The 6,173-nt window shown below is 34.3% G+C and overlaps 1 long non-coding RNA gene across 2 annotated transcripts; it reads left to right on the top strand.

Annotated features, from left to right (window-relative positions):
- Window positions 1-356: 356 nt before the first annotated feature.
- Window positions 357-5,455, top strand: LOC136229398 (uncharacterized). 2 transcript variants are annotated; one of them, XR_010689099.1, is made up of 4 exons: window positions 357-2,647; window positions 2,963-3,130; window positions 4,342-4,420; window positions 4,831-5,455. It is a non-coding gene; the product is annotated as an uncharacterized lncRNA (long non-coding RNA). The 2 variants fall into 2 exon arrangements; XR_010689098.1 differs by lacking the exon at window positions 2,963-3,130 and having other exon boundaries at window positions 359-2,647; window positions 4,831-5,447.
- Window positions 5,456-6,173: the final 718 nt, after the last annotated feature.

The raw sequence follows: 6,173 nt of genomic DNA, 5'->3' as shown, positions 1-6,173 counted from the left end.
CAACACAAGATCAAGGAACAAGAGAAAGAGATTAATAATCAATTGAAAACGGAAGGAAGCGGTAGATGATCTCGTCCTCAACAAGGGGGTCGAAATTCTCTCTCTCCAGTTGGCTAGGGTTGGCCGAAATTCTACTATCACTACAAAAAAATATGAGTTTCAGATATGAATGGTTAGGGACAATTTATAATTTTTGACCTTAATTATATTTTTAAAATTAATATAGGAGACAACCATATTTATTGTCTCCAATTATTTTTTAATTTATATTAGGGGACGAATTCAATTAATAAACATTAAATACATTTTTAGATTTAAAATTAATTAATTAGAGGGGACAAATTTGGCATATGGGTATTTGCTTCTTTCTTTTTTATCTCCTAAATGTTGTAGTCGTTTATCCGTACAAGAGGCGGAGGCATCCAAGCCATCGGCGCCATGGCTGCCGCCCCCAAGCTCCGCCCCCTAATGATGTGCACCACCCCCCAAGCTCGAATTCCTTTACCTTCTGAATCGAAATTCAAGCATCGGATAGAGAATTCAATTTGGCGAATTGAAACACAACTAAGAGTGAGGGTTTGTCAATTGGATCGAAGCAAACAGCCGAACAGAAGACAGAGGGATGGAGGGTCATAGTTGCGTTACTTCAACAGAAAAACACTAGAGAAAGGCAATAAGATAAGTCTTTTTCTTCCTTTAGGTTAGCCCTAAATTCGGCAATTAAATCATCTATTGTAAACATGTAGTAGTAGTAGGTTTAATAAGAATCAAGGCTCATATTCTCTGTTCTTTATTGTTATTCCTGTGTTTGGTACTTTAGTTATCCCAAAGTAACAGGAACTTACAGATTTGAAGGTTTTCTTTGGTTTATTATATTAATCTAGGTTACTTGGACCACTTTGAAAAACTAATTAGTTAATAGTTATTATCAGGAAATTCTTACTCATCTTTACTTTGTCATTGAGAAGTTTGTGATGGACTCAACTCTACTTTGTAGGGATTTGAATTGCTGGTTATCCTATATTTTCAATCTTGTCTGAAAGCTCTTATCTAGTTGTCCTACTACAGTAGCAGAGGGATCTGAACTGGCACTATTGTTATTTTTTTGTTAATTTGCTTTTGGTGAGACAGGGTGAAATTGCTTGATATGCATGACTTGAGAATTACACATTATCTTTAGTTTCTACATTATTGTAGTTGGTCTAAACGCACATGAGGTACATATCTTTTAGAGCAAACCATGTATAAATTAGTTTTAGAGTACTTTCAGTAAGTGGCGGAGGCATCCTGAAGCTCGGGGGCCTGACGTCCCCAGCCTCGGTGCCTCCCCTGAGTAGTGTGGTATAGGGCTGCCTCCCCCCCACCTAAATGCTGGCGAGAACAATGTTGTAATTTGGTGAATGTTTCATATAAAACTTCAAAAATAGCCCTTATGTTCTGGATACTACAATGAGAGATAATGGAGCAGCCAGCCAAATCTAGAGTTCAAACATTATGGCTCTCCGATTTTAGAAGAGGTGAAGCCTTGTATCAGCACCAAGCTCAATAAAAGGCCCCATGAATTAGCACAAAATACCTCTCTGCCCCTGCTGCAACTTATTTTTGCAAGCTACCTTGTTGGATAATAATCTTTCCAATTTGAAAATGAAAAGTCTTGTTTGGACAGTGGTTATTTTCAGGGATGGGAAATTAAAAAATGGAAATTATGGGAGCTTTTCTAGTTTTTGTAAGAATAAAAATGGGTTGAAGATTACCTTTGTAATCACTTAGTTCCTTACCACTTGTAACAATTTAGAATATAAAGAAACTTTTGTTTTATCTTGGTCAAAATCTATTATTTTTTGTTTTAGAAAAAGATATTCAAATCATTTTTATGTTTATATATATATATATATATATATATATATATATATATAAAGCACTCAACAATATCTCTATTGGCTTGCAAAACCTATATTACATGGACACTCTTTAATTGCATTTCTGCATGTCATGTCCGTGTCTATTTTCATTTGAAGGCTATTGTAAGAGGGTTATGTTTTAGAAATAATGTTTTCCGTGGCAATTTTTGAGTCTGTAACCGTGCAACATAGTGCAAAACCAATTGCAAGTCAATTTAAAAAATTTGCGAGACATAAAAAAAATTACGACTAACATGTTTCAATGATTTTATTGGATTTCTTAACTTTTTCAAATTTCCAGTGTACCTCTTATGCAATTTGGTCTATTTTTCGTATTAACATGATTTTATTGGAGTTTGTTTTATTCTTGGTACTTTATATATGTTAAAACTTTTCACATTTTTATGTGTGTAGTTTTGCAAGAACATTGTGTTGGCTGGTATTGGTAGTTTGACTATGTTGGATGGCCGGGCTGTCACTGAAGATGCATTATCTGCTAATTTTTGGCCCTTCTATACTATGTACTCATGCCTTCTAAACTGTTTATGTTGAACATTATGGTCTTAACAAAGTGTTGCTTGCAAAGTTGTTGATGTGTTTTCCTTTCAGATTTAGAAGTTCATTTGTTTGTTAATATATGGCACCTAATTTGAAACATTGATCAAATTCCAATTATAGGTGATTTGTCAAGATTTTGGTGTAGATTTTGAAACACGGGGCAAGAGCTAAAAAAGGAAAACAACAAGGTTACCATTCTATTCTTTATATCTGTAGCTCCAAAATTGCTATGTCCATCATCCTGTTTATTTGTATCATCCATTTGAGTGCTGAATTGCAGAGTTGAGTTAGAACAATGCAGGCATACAGACAGCTTACATATTTCTTGCATTTTAAATTGAGAAAACTATTAGTTAGCTCAAACCACCTTTCTTCAACAAAGATGGTCTCCCCACTCTATTAAAGGAAATTCACTTGCTGCCCAAAATACCGGAAATTTGTAAAAAAGTTCCAAGCCGGAAAGGGAAAGGAAAAGTCTTTGATATCATCAGTTCCTTTTTTAGGTAGCTAATTTTGGGCTTGCCAGACTCAATGCAAGAAAGGGTGTCCTATAATTGTGTTGAATTTTGAAGAATAATAGGAATATGTGGCATCTTGTATTATACATTGGAGCAATGTGTGGATGCTACATGCTTGGATGCAAGAAAATGCATAATACTTTTGTTCTTAAGGTAGTAATAACACATTTTCTAATACTCTTTGTGTATAGTGTGTCTAAAATCGTGTTCACGTTTCTTAATTAGCTATTGAAGATGCAATCTGCCTCCTTGCCAATATTCTTCCTTTTAATATTTGCAATTCCTTATATATGAAGTGGTCTCTGGTGGTACTCTTTAGAAGCCTGTGGGGCTCTTTGGAAATAGTGGGTCTGAGATTCCTCTTAATGATTTAAAGAAATTGGAGACACTCTTTTACAAGCTTAGTTTCTTCCTTCATATATTGGACTAATATACTTTTTTTGATTTTATGCTCTCATTCTCTTAATCTCAGTTCAGTTTTGTCTTTTCCTCAGAGTAAGTAGACTATAAAGCTTTCCTTTTGGGTTCTGTATTGAACATTATTGTTCTGTTCATTTTAAACTTTCTCAATTTGGTTGTTGTACAAAATAGGGGCAGCAAGCAAATTCATTTTCTTAGTGTATTGGATGTTTAAGTAGAATGGTTCAATTGAAGTACTTGTCCTTCTACCATAAATCCAAGAAGACTTCTGCTCTCGTTATGCTAAATTGATTTTTCACTGACTTCTTACTCCTTTTTGCTTTAGAATTTGAAAAATGGTCATGCAATTCTCTCAAATCAGGTTTAACATGGGGCCTGGGGGCCTTCAACACCCTGAGGATAGTAATGGTTTGTCTTAGTAATAGTAATGGTTTCAGTTCACAAAGCAAGAATATGAAGAAATTTGATAAGTTCAACTTTTAATGGCATTTTTTATTAAGTTGCTTTTGATTAATGGCAAATAGTTTAGCTTTTAAGAGATAATGAGGATAGCTATTTTGCTTTTGTTGTAAGTTTCCCAAGGTTTTCAATTTCTCTGTTCTTTTTTTTTCTTGGAAAGAGAACATTTTGTCATGGTAATTTCTAAAAACATTTAGGTCTCTTTTGGAGCCTGGACTACCATATTAGTTTATTTATCTTGACAATGCATGAATTTGAAATCTTGGTCCAGAGAATCTAAACTCATGGTATCTGTGTCAGGAAGTGTACATAAATGTCTGGGGTTCCTTTGCTATTGCCTCATAATGTTATATATAGTTGGTTATTATCATCCTTAGAGAAGTAATTTCATAAATCTAATATGCCTAAGAAATTTATTTTTGTTGATGTTTGAGCATGAATTGACTATTTTGTGGTCTCTTGACATTTCATTTTTCACCTTGCAGGAATCAGTCTAACAGGTTCAAGTGTGGTTAGAACAGTTTTTGCTGCATCAGTTGTAGCCTTGCATGAAAATTTTGTCAGGTAACAGATTGGAAATGTGAAAGTATAAAAAGACTGATTTGTTCCCATGGAAAATGAATCAAACAAGGCAATTGCTTGTAGTATATAGATTAATTCTATCGTATGATTGTTTATTTCTTGATCATTTTTGTTGATAAGGTGGGTTGCCTCAAATTCATTTATTCTATTAGCTTCCATTTTCATTGGCATAGAAATCAGGGTAATAAGTTGAATCAGCCACATTTATATTTTATAAGCATTCTTCTTCTTTGGTTTCGTCATCTTAATATTATTGGTATTCGTTTCTTCTATGTCTTCATACTTGTTACTAATGTATAGTCATTTCAACTTTTTTGTCATTAGTTTTGAAGAAAATGCTTATTTCTTTTTTTCCCTTTGCACTTAGTTCTTTCTTTTGAAAAAATCTTCAGGTTTCTGTTCCTGATTGAAGTTTAGTGATGTTGGACAAGTACCTGGATCAACTTGGCATATCAGCAGTTTACGACACATAATCATACTGCAGACAATCGCTAATTGAGGCTTACCAAATTAAGACTACTGTCCTTAAGAACGTGGACGACAGTCGTCCTTAAAAACGTAAAATGTGGACGACAGTCGTCCTTATAAACGGGGATGAGATGTCGTCCCTACGAATAGGGACGACAGTCGTCCCTAAGAATAGGGACAATAGATGAAGTCGTCCCTAAGAATAGGGATAACATGTCGTCCCTATGAATGGGGACGACAATCGTCCCTCTCAATGGGGACGACAGTCGTCCCTAAGAATGGGGACGACAGTCGTCCCTTTAAATGGGGACGACATCATTTTTTTCGTCCCCTATAGAATCAAGGACGGAGGAAACAAGGACGAAAAACTTGTCTCTTAAAATATAGGGGACGAATTTTTATGGTTTTGGGGACGATTTTTGTCGTCCCCGAAAGTCCTTTTTTTGTAGTGTATAAGGGGGTATATATAGTCTCTTGTATCTAAACCCTAGTTAGATAGAATTAGGTTACTGAATAAGAATTTAATTCAGAATAAAATTCTTATTAGTTATTATCTATAATTATATCTAAATATAAAGATAATAATAATAACTTAACAGGATAATAACAGAAGCAATTTAATCTCATTAAACCTCCTAACTTATTTATCCTTTAATTAATTTAATTCACAATCATAATCTAATTAAATTGTTAAAAATCAAATTAATTTATTTATGTATTTTACATACATAAATCGCCCCCCTAGGTACTGGGCCTTAGTGGACTCAGTTGGACTTCTATCAATTAATTAACATCTGTTTCTCTTTTGGGCTCCAAGTCTTATGTCTGACCAATTAGGCTCTTATTGCTTCTAGCCGTATGCAACTATTAAATTAATTTTCTCAGAATTATATTTAATCTTTGCATAACGGAATGAGTACGCGAAATGTGATTGGCAGATCCGAAACATTCCCCTAGAGCTATAAAAAGACAGGTTGATTCTATCGTTGACCTTTCCGTATTAGTTACAGTATAATTCGATCCTTAATCAACTACATCCTTGAACTGAATCTTATAACTATGGATAATGTCAAGTCACATATAGCGAAACGTTCGTTTTACTTGTACAGGCCGAGTTAACTCCAATTAGATAGGTTAAGTGAAATCTGCATTTCAAGTCTTAAGCTATCACCTTGCAAGGATTTAGAGTCAAGTCTTCCATAAGCGATCCTTGGACGTATCTCCCATTTATCTGGAGTGACAAATGCTCAATCCAATGTATAACTAT

The sequence above is a fragment of the Euphorbia lathyris genome, chromosome 5, assembly GCF_963576675.1.
Source record: "Euphorbia lathyris chromosome 5, ddEupLath1.1, whole genome shotgun sequence".
Taxonomy (NCBI): Eukaryota; Viridiplantae; Streptophyta; class Magnoliopsida; order Malpighiales; family Euphorbiaceae; genus Euphorbia; species Euphorbia lathyris.
The sequence above is the reverse complement of the archived record's forward strand: the minus strand, read 5'-3'. Positions and strand labels throughout refer to the sequence as shown.